The sequence below is a fragment of the Equus przewalskii genome, chromosome 15 (genome assembly GCF_037783145.1).
Source record: "Equus przewalskii isolate Varuska chromosome 15, EquPr2, whole genome shotgun sequence".
Classification (NCBI taxonomy): Eukaryota; Metazoa; Chordata; class Mammalia; order Perissodactyla; family Equidae; genus Equus; species Equus przewalskii.
The window spans coordinates 15982473-15998113 of NC_091845.1; the positions used below are offsets into that span (position 1 = coordinate 15982473).

The following is a 15641-nucleotide window of genomic DNA, read 5'->3' on the forward strand; positions in this document are numbered from 1 at the left end:
CTATGACTTCCATAGCATTGTGTTTGGGTTCCAAGAAAATGAAAGCAGAAGCTGTCTAGCCTCTTAAGGACTAAGAACTGGCATAGTTTCACTTCCCCTTTTGGTCAAAACAAGTCATGAGTCCATAGCACAGTCAAGGGGAAGGAAACAGACATCACTTCTTGAAGGGAGGCATGGTGTGTACATACAGGCAGTGGAGGGCGTGTTGGTGACCATCTCTGGAGGTTATCTACCATTGTGAGAATCTTACATGTCAGTATATTTCTTATAAAGTTTTAGCTTAAAATGGAAACAGAACTCTTGTTATCCTTAAAACATAAAGGTTTAGGGAGATATTCAAGAGTAATTTTTGGAAACATGTATTATTTGTGATTTCATTTTTCAGTATTGTTATTTTATATACTTTCAAAACTTTCCATTTTGGACCTGTACTTTAAAAGTTACTAAACTGTTTTTTACTTTTTTTTCAAATATTTCAATTCACTATTGTGTGAAAAAGTGAACATGTGGAGCAAACAATAGAATTTGTGAAGTTCAAAACAAATTGTCAAAAGAGAAGAAACACTGGAGAGGTGGTTATTCTCACCCTAGCCTATGCCATTCCTTCTTGTTTTCCATATCTGCCTGATGTCAAATATTTGAATAATGAAAAATGAAGTTTCCCACATTGTAGACAGGATGATTATTTCAATACCTAAGTCTGATGGTATTACTTCATTCTCAATAATCCTAAATAGCTCCTCTATTTTCTTAGGAAGAAAATCCAAATCCTCAATATGAGCTACGAAACCTTTGATCGGGTATGAATCTACTTCTCTAGCCTCCTCTGGCACCTGGACCTCTGATCCACCTAGACCCCAACCTTACCTTTTTCATTCTCTCATTCCTGCTGTACCCCTTCTGCTTATCTGCTCTTCCTTCTAGGTGAATGTTTTCCCCTAGCATCCAACTAGTCAGCACCTCGTCATCACTCCCCCATGGAAGTCTTCACTGGCTTTCCTTATTTGGTCATTCTATGTTTTTACAGCACCATGTAACTGTTCTTCCAGGTACTTATCATAGGTGATATTTTAATTTAATTTAAATGATTTAATTTAAATATATCTCCTCAAAATACTCCAACATTCATGAGTACAAGGTATGTCTCTCTGTGCCCTGATACTGCAAACAGTCTTGGCCATGGCTGATAGATGATGCAGGTAAATAGTTGCTGAATAAATGAATCAGTGAATGAAAATGCAATGAATGAAGTGGCTCCTTAGTGCACAGCAGACAAAACAGTTGATCATGATCTATATTCAGTCCTTAATGTCTACAAAGAGTATAAATGCATCTTCTCAATAAACAAAACAAAAACCTTACCTGAGGAACTGAGTGAGATTACTTAACGCAACTGAGTAGATTTATTAGCAAGCAAAAAGGTCATATAGAATATTTTTTGTTGGTAAACTCCAAGTGGTAGATATTGTTGCTACTCACCAATATTTCTAATTCTCCTCTTTTCAGGTACATAATGAATTTCAGTTCTTCACTTCCTTGAGTTATTTGCTTTAGTCAATGAAATGTGAATTCAAGAAATATGTGTCACTTCTGGGTGGAAGCATATAATCTTGCCACTGCAAGATTCTAGAACTCTCTTTTCTGAAATTATGGAAGCACGTGTTTATATGAAATTATAACACTGAGCTTTCTCATGGAGGATGGTTTCCTCAGAGGTGCACACAGTGAAATCTTTGTTGATTCAAACTCCTAAAATTTAGGGAATTTTTTCCCTTGCACACTGTTGTTGGGATGTATATTGGTGCAGTCACTATAGAGAATAGTATGGAGGTTCCTCAAAAAATTAAAAATAGACCAAGTAATCCAGCCATTCCCCTTCTGGATATTTATCTGAAGGAAATGACATCACTGCCTTGAAGAGATATCTATACCTCTATGTTTATCACAGCATTATTTACAATAGCCAAGACATCAGAATAACCTAAGAGTCCATCGACCAAAGAGTGGATAAAGAAAATGTGGTATATATACACACAATGCAATATTTTTCAGCCAGAAAAAATAAGGAACTCCTTCCATTTGTGACAGTATGAATGAACATTTAGGGCACTAAGTTAAGTGAATTAAGACAGAGAGAAAGACAAATACTGTATAATCTCACTTGTATGTGGAATCTAAAAAAACAAACCCACAGAAACACAGAGCAAATTGGTGGTTGCCAGGGGTAGGGGTGTGGGTGGAGGTGGGGGAAATGGGTGAAGGGGGTCAAAGGGCACGAACTTCTGCTTATAGGATGATTAAGTTCTGGGGATGTAATGCATTGCATGGTGACTATAGTTAACAATATTGTATTGTGTATTTGAAAGTTGCTAAGAGGGTAGATCTTAGAAGTTCTCACCATAAAAAATTGTAACTATGTGAAGTGATGAATATGTTAACTAACCTTGTAATGGTAATCATTTTGCAATATACACATGTATCAAATCATTATGTTGTAGACCTTAAACTTACATAATGTTATATGTCAATTATATCTAAATAAAACTGGAAAACAAAAAAGGTGTGAAGAAAGTACTTGGTAACATGCGTACAATATTTGATTCCTCATTTGTGTCTGTGTTGTCTCTACAATAGATCATACTGCCATTTTGTGAATATAAATCATTGAATAAAATGAGCAAGAGCTCTTGTTTAAAAAAAAAAAAAAAAAAGATGTAGGGGTTGTTTGTTTCTGCAGCATAACCTGATTTATAAATGTCATGATTCCAAACTGAAAGGAAGATGTGCTTGTTTCATGGTTTGTATCTTTATTATTAAATATGCCAAACAAAGTGTGAATATATTCAGGTCTAAATCAAACAGAAATTTATTCTAAAATGCTGTTTGGCAAATACTTCATTTCATTATTTTCCTCCAAAATAAAGTAGCATCACATGTGAACATAAGTTATACTAAATTAAATGCAGGTTAAGACAAAAACAAGTTCTTCTTCTTCTTAGCCTCTAGAGAAACAAGTTGTGTATCTTACATTTTTTGAGATATCTGAAGAAGATATTATCACACACCTCACATATATTTTCTCTCTCTGTAATTTATAAATTGTTTCTGAATCCAGAGATGTTTGCAATTACAGGTTTTACCTTCAACCCTATTTCCTTTTACCTCTGAATTGTCCTGTTATGCCCAGTTACTGAAAAGTCCACAATATACATCGACTCCAAAGACAGGTCAAATACAATTTGTAGTGATGTAATAAATAACGACTTAAATTTCCTGATTGCTTCATTACTGTGGTTGTCAAGGGCAGAGAAATAAAGTTAAGTTTAACATTACTTATCGTTTTAATATGTGACATTTTTTACACCATTAGATTTAGATGACATTCTAATAGCATACTTGGAATGAGCACAGATGTATTTAAATGTATGTTTCTCTAGTATATTTTGAATCTAGATTCATTAAGCAAGCATTTATTGAGCACCTAGTACATGCCAGACACTGCGCTAGTGCTGGAACTAAAAACTGGAAAACAGTCCCTATCCTTAGTAAACTTCAAACTGATTAATTTAAACTTGTTTATGACCTGATGGACAATCTAGGTCAAACATTGATTTAATATTAATATGACTTAGAACGATAATTTTATATATCACTTATAAAGGTATACTTAGAAACATTAACCCATTCAGTTTTCATATAGTCCTCTGAATTTATGGAAGCCAAGCCAGGTATTATAGGCTCCAGTGTATACATATGGAAACCGAGGTTCAGATAGTATTCACACATTTTACGAGGTTTTATGCTTAAAATGCAATAAGATAAATATTTTATAAACTTAGAAAAAAGTTTGAGATGTATGAAAATTAAGAGTTATCTCTTTGTTGTACGATCAATTTATTGAGCATAATAAAAACGTAAAATCTCATTGGGAAGATGGACGAAGGATATGGGCTGACCTTAACAAAAGGAGTAGATACAAACGGTCCACATACCCATGAAATATTCAGCAGTGTATCATGGAAAAAAAGGTGACTTAAAGAAATACTGAAATAAAGTTTATTTATGTGTTTGTTTTGACGATCTAAGTGAAGAGGATTTACAATTAATAACATGTAGTGTCTACAGGTGTGTGAACAATGGGAATTCATCTGCCTGGGAGCACAGAGGGAGTTGTCTTCCTAAAGGATCACTTAGTAATACACACATGACATCTTTAAAATAGTATATATCATTTGACATTGAAATTGTTAACTAGGAACTTATTTTAAGCAATAATCAGAGACATATGTAAAATATTCAGGTGCAAGAACATGTAGAGGATTGCATTTTTCATAAGTAGTAAATAGTCAAGAAAAGCTAAATGTCTGATGATAGGTTACTGGTTTGAGTAAATTTATGTCACATGCTTCTGGTGGAAGATCCTTCAGGTTTAGGAGAATATTTATGATATTTGAAAATGCTCACAATGTAATTAACAAAAACAAATCATAAAATAACATACGGTTCATCCCAAAATTGTATTTTACATACACACACACACACAAAAGATGACTGAAAGGATGCCATGTTTTGAGTGACAGGATAAGAAGTAATGTATATTTTTCTGCATTTTCCAAATTTCATATAATAAATGTATATAACTTTTATAATCAGAAAACAGGGATTAAAATAAAGGACATTCTGTTTTTTCTTAAATTCTTTCGCTTGCTACATAGAATAATTTACTGAAGCTTTTTAAGAATTTGATGTAGTTTGCAAATTTTCAGCAGATTTTATTATCTTAGTGATTCCACAGGAATCATTTACTTGAAGAAAATGAATAACATTCAGGTAAAGGAGTGGTGACATGTGATTAGAAAATTACATGAACGTGTATATAATATGATATGCTATTTTTTATTAATCCACTCTTTTTTAAGCAAGATCTGAATCCTCTGGATAACCTAGAATATGCCACTATCTATCACAACAGAGGGATAATTATTATTCTAAGCAAATATGTGTCCTTTTTTTATGTAGTCTTTTTGGTGTTTCTCACTAGATAAGGTTATTTCATTTAAAAAAATTATCTTTGGATTAAATAATTTATTAACTTATAATGCTCATTTCTCAGTAAGATCTAAAATTAGCTCCCTAACTGGTAGAGATGAGTACTTAATTGAATTCAAGAACGCATATTAGAAGTTGAGTTTTACAATAGCAGGACTCTTCTCTGTCCTGTTCCCAGTTGCACTCGATTGCCTGGAATAGCATCAGTCACATAGTAAGTATTCGGTCCAGTTTGTGGAAATGATGTATTAGTAAAAATCATTGTCTACTGTGAAGCAGGCACTGAATATACAAAGAGGAATAGGTCAGGGTCCAAGCCTTCAGAAACTTAGACTCTGAAGAAGAACACAATCACAGTTAATAATAAAACAAGTTAACACATGACCAAACCTCCATGAATACAAAGTATTTAAAAAAAAGCTTTAAAACTGTGTTTATAAGACAACAATGGTAAATATACACATCATATTTTTTCAATCATCTATAAAGATGATAGTGACAAATTTCAGTGTTCTGAAATGTTATTTAATTAAACTTTAAAACTACTTTGACTATTGCTTTATTATCAGAATATTTTATTGAATTATAATATTATTAATATTGGTAATTAAGTATGTTAAATTATTAATCTGAATTAACCAGAATTTTTGGATAAATTGAGATAATTCCATGTACAAATGAAAGCATGAAAGAAAATAATATTCAGGGGCTAAAACTCTGAGAATAAAAAAAAATTTGAGGACATCCAAAGATATATTTATGAATATTGAAACTTCAATGTCAGAAAACGATGTTTTCGTTATTCAGTGTTTCTTTGTGAAAAACGACTTTTACCTATTAAGTAAAGAAGCCAATGTTGATAAAAGGAATTTTCTCAAGTATTGTGCACATAATGTATGTGTGTAAATGTATGAAAACTTCTATCTGGCTTTTTATGTAGAACTATGCAAGGCAAATAGGTTATTTTTCTTTTAAATTCTAGCCTCTCTTTTTCTACAAGAAAGTTGTGTCTGTCATTGCATAACTACTCTGAACATCTTATGACAAGAGACAGAACTACAATGAAGTCAGCAAAGAGACTTCTTGATAGGAAGAAACAGATAGTGGCCTCATTCTCTTGTCTACAAACCACATAGACACAGTTTGTACAAAATAACTTAAAGTGGGCACTTCTGAAAAATACGTATATTGTAACTACTATGCTAATTTTAAGAGGACTCTTGAATATATTTCTGTGTTAATTTATATATAGGAATGTCAGAATTAGCATATCTGTCAGCACCACAGATTCACAATTAAGCATGTTTGAGAATTTGTGGTCTAACAAATTCTTAAATGCCTAGCAACCATCTTCGTGTTACACATTTCTTAAAAGAAAATTTACCTTCTATCAACTCTTGAGTAAGAGTAACCTTTCATCCCAACAAAAGTTCAAGGACTTTTTAAAATTTACTCTTATATCAGCCGATAGAGAATTAGCAGCTTGTCTGATTTCTGAACTTCTCTTTCATTTATTGCTCTTTACTGATTGGGAGACTTTGACAGATGCCAGATAGGAAAATTATGTTCTTTGGCTAAGAGTTCTATTCCAACAAATGTATTGTGCTCCAGATATTTACAAAGAGACTGCAAAAATCTCCATACAGAGCCCTTACACAGCCTCTTTAGTCATAGAAACGTAAGAGAAATCAAATAAATTAGACTGAAATAATATACAAATAAAAACATTGAAAATAGGGGCCAGCCTGATGGCTCAGTGGGTAAGTGTGCACATTCTGCTTCGGCGGACGGTTCAGATCCTGGGTGCGGACATGGCACCGCTTGGCATGCCATGCTGTGTTAGGCATCCCACAGATAAAGTAGAGGAAGATGGGCACGGATGTTAGCTCAGGGGCCAGTCTTCATCAGTGAAAAGAGGAGGATTGACAGCAGTTAGCTCATGGCTAGTCTTCCTCAAAAAAAACCTTGAAAATAAAATGTTCTTATTGGCCTCTTACTCACAAGAGTGATAAATTATTAGGAACTTTATAAAGTATCTTGAGTGTCTCTTTCCTGCCTTAAAAGGAGACTTAAAAAAAGCTTTTCAAAAGTCGATCCAATATTCTCACTTTTAATCAGAAGAAGCCATCTAAAGGAAGAATGGTCTGTTTAGCACTGAGTTTTACTGTGTCACTAAAAATTGCTGTGCTAACAAATATTTTGAATATTCCCTCTACATTTTAAGAATTCGCACACCATTAAACTTAAGGAATTAATACAGCTACCACTCCCAAAAAATACGTAAGCTATTAACGTCCACTGGTTAGCTTTTCTAACTAAATTCTAGAGTGTTTCTTAGCATATTCTCTTATTGGACAAACCGTCCTTTTGAACTAAATCAGGCACTTTTTTAAGTTATATTAATGTTTGTGGAACCAATGGAAAGACAGATACAATTGGCTTTAATAATTTCTTAATTAGCTAATGTATTGATCTAGTGAAATACTGAAAAATTAAGGAAAAGTAATCATCTTTAAACTCTGCAAAAAATCTGTTTTTAAACCACTAAATAAACTTAGGTTCCAGATTTGGGGATGAGTGTATGCCTCCTCTGCTAAAGCATGATTGAACTGTAGAAAACAAACCAAAAGAAATATGCAAAAGAATGAGCACCAGAAAAAAGAAAATACCAGAAAGCCAGAAAGTTTCATGACTTCCTAAAAGATAGAAAACAGATGGGGAAAATTCCAGTCAACATGGAAGTATATGACACTATGCAATATGATGCAGAAGGATATCCTTTCCACCACAAACACATATGATGCAATCTAAGCATACAGATTCTTTAAAAATATACATAAGCAAGGTTGTATATGAGAGAGATAAATGCTCAGGGGCCCTAAATAAAGAGGAAACTCAAAGTTAGACTGACGAGGGGGCGGTGGAGCTGGAAGAGCCCCAGGAAGAGAGGACTCTGCGTGAAACAGGAGACCTCGAGGCATTCTGCTTATCTGGTGCAAAAAGAGGCTCCCAGAGGTAGCCAGAACACCAAGTTTGTGCCAGGCTTGGTTGTAGGGCCCAGATTTATTCCATCTGCTTGGTAAGGTAATTTTAAGCCAAAAAATTACATAGAAATTAGTCCAAAACAGGAGAAAAGTATAGAGCCACTTTAGAGCCAAAAGTGAAGCAATGCTCGATAGAAGCATCTACCACTCAGATAACGCTCGTCTCTCACGGAAAGCAACATCTGCTGAAGGCGAATTTGTCATAAAAGGAAATCATAAGCAACAGAAAGAATGAACTACCACGAGGGAAATCCAGCAGACACGAGTACTAGAGTCAATTGTCTCTAAAAAACTAAAAGTAGTCAAACAATCAGAACTCAAATTCAAAATGAGCTTACTTAAATTTTTGAAGAGCTAAAGGATGGAAGAGAAACTGTTAGGCACAGACAAAATGGAAAGAGAATTTTTAAAAGAAGCTATAGAAGTTAAAAATATTTTCTGAAAAGAAAAATAAATGTGCAATGCATAGATCAGAGGAAATCACGCAGAACGTAACACAAAAAAAGAAAGATGTAAAAATATAGAAAAAATCAAAGACAGAAGAATAGAAGCAGAAACAAATATTTAGAAAGCATCTTGAAGGAGAAAATAAACAGATGAAAAGGAGGTGAGATTAAAAATATGATAGCTGAGAATTTTTCAGAATTGAAAAAGATTTATGAGCTTGCGTAGGCCTAAATGGAATAAATCTAAAACAAATCCATACCTACACACATTGTAGTAAACTTGAAGACATCATAGCAATGAGAAATTCTCAAAATCTACCATAATGAAAGACAGATAGATCTTCAAAAATGTTTTAATTAGACTATGGGCAGTCTTCTCAGGAGCAAAATTATATCCAAGAAGATCATGGAACAGAATACGCAAAAAGTGTTGAGAGAAAAATACCAGTCAACATGGAGTTCTGTAACCAACTATTCTATTATTTTGGTAAGTCAGTAGAATAAGTAATTTCCAGACATATAAATTTTAAGAGAGTTTAATACTGCTTCTAGAATGACCTTCAAATGGTCTTCAGCACACAGAAAATGAACTCAGGAAAGGCACATATGTACCAAGAGGAAATGGCAAACAAAGAACCCAGAGAAACGTGTCGTAAATCTAAAAATATATTGACAAAAAACATTGGAAGCAGTTTTAAAAAAAGTGAAAATAAAATAATAGAAACATAGAAACTGGAAGAAATATCTTGGAGAAAATTTAAACAAGTCATTGTCCTGTTTGTGAAGAGGGTAGATATATTGCCTTTAGCTTTATTAGAAAATATAAAGTTATATTTTATGTTAGAATATTTATGTTCACCAAAATGTAATAAAGACAATATATAATTTTTAAGCTGGTAAAGTTGTAAAAAAGTGAATAAAGAATGATTGATCAATCCAATAAAAGGCAGTAAAAAAATAAATACAATAAAATAAACAATTTAAAATATCTCTGGAAAGTGGGACTGGAAATGTGTGGAAATATGTTTATTTTTTATTTTAGTATATTTTCTGTAGTTTCTTATATTATTTTGTTATTTCCAGGTGAATGTGTTACTTTAGTAGGACATTAAAATTTTAACTTAAAAAATAGAAAGAAAAGCTGAGTGACAACAGGAAAGAATTGCACACATGTTTTGTGATGATTTTCTTTGGTGAAAGAAATTCTGGCTTATTTTTTCTTATGTTTTTCTGTGCATTGCTTTTATAATCAGAAAATTAAATAAACTCTTGATCAGGCCTGATTGCTTAGTGCTTGCAGAAATATCATTTCTATTTTTAAGCTATATGGATTCAAAGACCAGCATTTCTAAATCTTCTCACAATATTCCCTGAGCTCTATTTTCATATCTAATTATGATCTAAACCTCCAAATTTAATTCTGTACTAAATACCCAATATAATTGATTAGATGATGATTGTAATTTTCATTCTTTTCATTGTTTTATATTATTTTTCCCAATGATCCCAAGGCTAACAGACAAATGTTTCAATAGTAATACTAATATAAAAATGATTGAACAACTAATACCGAGAGTGCTTATTAATGTCAAGGCTTTCTTCCAAGGCATTTTCACAAATTATCCTATTTAATCCTCTTGCTAATACTATGAAGTCAGTACTATTATTATCTCCAGTATGGATGGGGAAACTGAGGTAGAGAGAGGCTAAGTAACTTGTTTAAGACCACAGAGCTCTTCTGGGCTGGGTAGAGAGGAGAGCAAATGAATAGCTGTTGGGTGGCTCTGTAGCTCAAGTGGTCAGACTCCAGAATCTTGCCCTATCACTTCATACACAGAGAATGGAACTTGTTTTACCAATAAGATCATCGTTTTGTGCTTCACAGGACACATGGTTCTTTTACTGCTTCTTAAAAAAAATCTCAATAGCTAAGTAATTTTGTTCATTTAATCGGAAACCTATCATGTGTAAGTTTTATACCTACCCTACTGCCATAAAATACAACATATTTGAGACCGCTAATTTTGATTCAGATTACTAGAACCCAAATTCACTGTAAATTATCTTAGGATTCATTGTAAGATAGTTAAGCAGGCTGTGTTTAAAGATGGTTAAGTAGGCTGTGTTTAATGATGAGCATTAAAGACTAACAGGAGAAGAAAAGAATGTCCAATGACTGTTTTTCCCCCTTTGGTACGTCCTGTGTTATGCCCTCACTATAACAAGTATTTAATGCTAAAACACACAGTACACACGAACCCAATTTTAACTAGAGCAGCTCTTGTCAATATGAATAATGAGAATAATTTAATTTTCTAATGAAATTTCCATTTAAAAGAATTCTCTCAAACAAGAAGATTTTTACTTAAAGCTCACTAAATAAACATATTTTTATTCCTCTCTTGTTCTACAAAAACAGCATAGAGAATGAAAAACGCAGTGGTGGTGGGATACAAAAACAAAGCAAAAAATCTTCTGTCTTCAATGAAAAACTGTGAGTGGACACATCGCAAAACACAGACTCTGAAGCACATTTACATTGCTGCCAAATGCTAAAAAACATGACCTACGGCTGGTAGGGTGGGGGTGGGGTGGGGGGAGCATCAGGGAAAGCTAACAAGGACTTTCTCTGTCTCTTCCATTTAGGAGGATACAGACTGCCCCAAGACCTACTAGCTTATAAACTTTGCGCCTACACATGCACAGCCTCCCCCACTATCAACATCCTCTACCATAGTGGTACACGATCCTACAATTTGTTATAATTGATAAACCTACATTGGTAAATCACTATCACCCCAAAACCCATAGTTTATGTTAGAGTTCACTCTTGGTGTTGTGCATTCTATGGGTTTTGACAAACAGATAATGAGATAGTATCTACCATTACAGGGTCATACAGAATTGTTTCAACGTCCTAAAAATACTCTGTGCTCTGCCTACTCATCCCTCATGCATATATTTTAAAAGAGAAAGAAGATAAAAGGGAAAAGAACAAAGAGAAATGCAGTTGCAAAAAATAAATCTGAAGAAGAATCAGCTATAGTTTGGGAAAAGTGCTTAAACAATTACTCTTACATAGATTTAATGTCTGTAAAACACAACCTTTATGTATATATTTTTAAAAAGAAAATAAATAGCTAAAAAAATCAGGAAGTAAAGGAAGAAATTAAAAAATTATAAAGGAAAATAAAAATATTACAAGAATTAAAGCTGCACCAGAAGTAATAATATTATAACATGCATGATTGAATATCACTGTTAAGGACATAGTGGACCAGCTTCAGGAAATAAAGCAAAGTGAACCACCAAAAAAGTGTAAAATTCAAAATAAATTTCAATAATATGATAGATGTGGAAGACAGACAAATGAGATCCAACATGTCCATGACTGGTGATCCTAAAGAAAAGGAAGAAACAATATAACAAAAATTTCATCACCCCTTGCAAAAAAATTAATTACATAGTGTAACAACAAAATATTTGAAAGAAAAGAATCTCAGATCAATAGGGTACACCATATTCAAGAAAAGTTGATGAAAACTGATCAACTCCAGGATATATTCTGGCAAAAAAAAAGAGAAAGAATCATGTGGACATCTATCAAAAAAATAGCAAGTTATATTCAAGGATGGAAATTTCAGACCTATCTAAAAACCACTGGACAGCAACATTCAATATGAGAAGGGTCTCCAGCATTGTTTACAAATATTTACAAATTTTCAAGGGGAAAATAAGTTTGATTCAAGAAAGGTAACTTGCCTTCCATGTATAAGGCACAAGAAAGAAATGTTCTATGTAAGCACACAGAAAATACATCATTTATGACTGTTTCTTTAGTGAAGGGGTACTATTTAACAGTGAAATCCAACAACCCAAGAAATAATTAAAAATACAAAATATAGGAAGGGTTAATTGAGTAGTAAAAGCCTGTTGGTAAGGACTCAATATTTTCAAATTTGAAATGTCTAAACCAAGACTAAAGGAATTAAGCCAGAACACAAATACTATAAATCTTAATAATGCAAAACTGATAATGTAATTAAAATTCAGGTGGGGTATTGAAGGAAGTTAACCATAAAGTATGTGTGCTAATTTCTTTATCATAACAAAACTTATAAGTGATTGTTTAATATTTAAACATGCATCCTACAAAATGACTTCAAACTATTAATATATTCATAATTGTTGCTCCTAAGTCCGGAGTTATTTTTCTGAAACTAATATCTCCTTTGGAAAGAACTGAATACCTGAAATCTAGCAACGTCTTCAGTTTCATATTAGCTCCTTTTTTTTACTGTTTAATCCAAGGCTAAAATTAAATTCAACAATTTTCTTAGGAATAGGGTATGTTCACATTCTTTTAAAAGTACATCTATCTATCATTGATCATATTATCTAAATACTTCTTATTTGTAAAAAAAATATAAAGATTTATGGCAAGAAACCATTCTTACTAAAGTCTGTCTGACTCCCATTTTTTAATTTGAATTTAGGCATAGGATGTCTCCACTGACAGTCTCAAAATTTTATGATTGTTATTTACGGGTGATGAGATTTGTTTTTAGAACCTTTATGTTTGTCTTGGGTTATTTTTCATGAGTATACCTTATGCTACTGCATTCTAATGAATATGATGATAAAATAAATACATAAGGGAAAAAATAAGCAAATATTTCATAACCCTCCTCCTTCCACTAAAAGAATTTAAAAGGTACAAATTTACTTTTATACTATTGAGCATTTTCATTTGTCAAAAAATGAAGGTATGCAAACAACTTCATACACCTCACATTCTTTTCACAAGATAATTGATTTTTTTTTTTTTTTGTCCAAGCTTGCTTAGGCCAAATATGTAATAACTTTCTGAAAGACAATGTGAGTTTGTTTTCATTAAGGAAAGTTACATGGAGAATCCTAAAAAAACTGTTCTGGTACCTCACTAGAAATGCTCAAAGGAAGCAATGCAATGCAACAGTTTATAAATGATGGGCTTTTTTGCTAAGATGTGATAAGTTATGCATTTATATAACCTCATATAAGCCTTATATAAAAGCTTGCAGATTTATATATTTGAAATCTTTGGACTGTATAATCATGATACTGATTTTAAAAAAATCACTGAAGCATCCAAGATGAAATGACTCTGTATTTCTGGTTGTTATACAAATCTTGTCAGTATTTTTGTGTGTATGTTTGTTTTGTAAATTTGTGTAGGTTTACAAATGTGTGAGAAGGGAGAGGGGCAAGGGAGAGTGTGTTCAAATATCTTCCATCTTTATAAAATGCAATGCACATAAATTGGTGGAACCTTTAACAATTAAAAAAAGATGACAAACAAACCCATCAGATAAATGAAAATTGTTCAAAACAAGCAATTCAATATTCAACATATGGCTCCTTCTTTTACAAAGATCTTTGAAAAAAACCATTGCCACTGTAGCTATGATTATGAATACCTCATTTTCCAAATTGATTCTGTGTAATTCTACTGTTCTTCCTGTTTTTTCTCTCAGTATAACTTCTATTTAGTCATTCTGTGAATGTTTTTCAGAGGACATACTCAGGATGCTGATTATTTAAACATAGTAGTTTTCAACTGGAGAAGCAAGAACTGTAAATTCCAATTTCCCCCCAAGCCCCCAAGGTTGTATTCTATTAACATAATGGGTTGTATGTGACTAATCTCAGAGCTCTTAAAAGTTTTGTTCCCAAGTCATCAACTTTTGAAACTTTTCATAAAGTATTATGGATACTTTAATACTGACAAGCTTAACTATTGTCAATGGAAACTCCAGTCAGCTGCTATCTAGAAGATGGGTAAGAAGCAAAATGCCAGACAAAATTTGGTGAGCTCATGTGACCTCCAATCTTGCTACCCAAAAGCCTCCCCGAGGAAACTTTTTATAACTATTCCTTTAAATCATCCGTCGGACACTGCAAACCCCACCCTCTACCCTTTGATGAAAAAAATGTAGCAATCATATTTTCCCATTTGCTATTATAAAAGGGCATGAAGCCATCTGAAAGTACCAGAATTAGCACTGTCATCCCCTCTTGCCCATTAGTTTTACTGCAGCAAAGACTAGTGAAACATTGAAAAATATACCCGTAGTCTCTCTTCCCTGGTTTGATTCTAACCTCCCCCGAATACAGATTCAATACATTTTCTCTCACAAGGAATAAATGCATTTTAAGCATCCACATCATAGAAACACAGCATAAATAAAGCAATAACTTCTCCCCCAACCACAGCTTTTACCTGTTATGCTAATACAAAGACAGTGTAAGGAAGAAAAGCTGCAGCTTGCCCAGCAATATTCTCATTGCAGCAGACAGCACAATTTTGTACTTACAGATCTGACCAGGGAAATGTCTCGGGATCTTTACAATTTTTCTGCAGAACTCTGTTTCAAGCTCTCAGCCAGGCATGCTGTGCATCCAGGCAGAACCAAGCCGTATGGAATGTCTATGCAGCTGGGAGATAATGGGACTCTTTTTCTCAGCTGGGACTGCAAGCCTTTTATCCACTGAGTATTGCGTGGCTCTTCTCTGGTCTTAAGCATGAAATACGCTCCTCTCCTGCTGCATTCCTGACGGAACCTAGACAATTAGTTCTTGAGGCACATGTGCAAATCTCCCGTTTGGAATATTCAAAAGGAAAATTCTCCCTACATTGAAAAGCCAGCTCTATCTTCATCATCCTTCACAGAATCAGAGAGAGCTGAGAGCAGCTGCCATTCCAGTGGCATGAAAGATTAAATTCACCCTCCCCTTTCTCTGACTAGAGAGAATCACTCCTGTTGGGTCATCAGAAAATCTCTCTTATTGAAAACTGGGTCAGGCTAACTACTTATTAGGTTTCCAACAGGAAAGGAAGTCATTTTTTTTCTTCCTCTGGTCTCACTGCATTGTCATTTGCAAGCAGAGATTAAGCCAGTCAAGGGTCTGCACCGATTTAAACTGTATTCAAACATAAGCTTTCTGAAGCATTCCAGTAACTCCTGCTACTAGTTAGAGTGATGAGAAAAGGGAAATAAAATCAAATGATCTTATGCACTGTCACTAAATCCTTTCTAAATCGTATTTTAAAGATATGTGC

General features: G+C 33.4%; 1 protein-coding gene across 5 annotated transcripts in view; it reads right to left on the bottom strand.

Moving 5' to 3' along the window:
* Positions 1-15472, bottom strand: part of CNTN6 (contactin 6) — a 295782-nt gene extending 280310 nt beyond the window's left edge. Inside the window, exon 1 of one of the 5 annotated variants that reach the window (XM_070576733.1) lies at positions 14896-15472. The gene's annotated coding sequence lies outside the window, so the exon portion shown is untranslated. Of the gene's footprint in view, positions 1-14801; positions 14868-14895 lie in introns of those variants that run through there. The other 4 variants (XM_070576734.1, XM_070576736.1, XM_070576737.1 and 1 more) reach the window with 4 other exon arrangements.
* Positions 15473-15641: the final 169 nt, after the last annotated feature.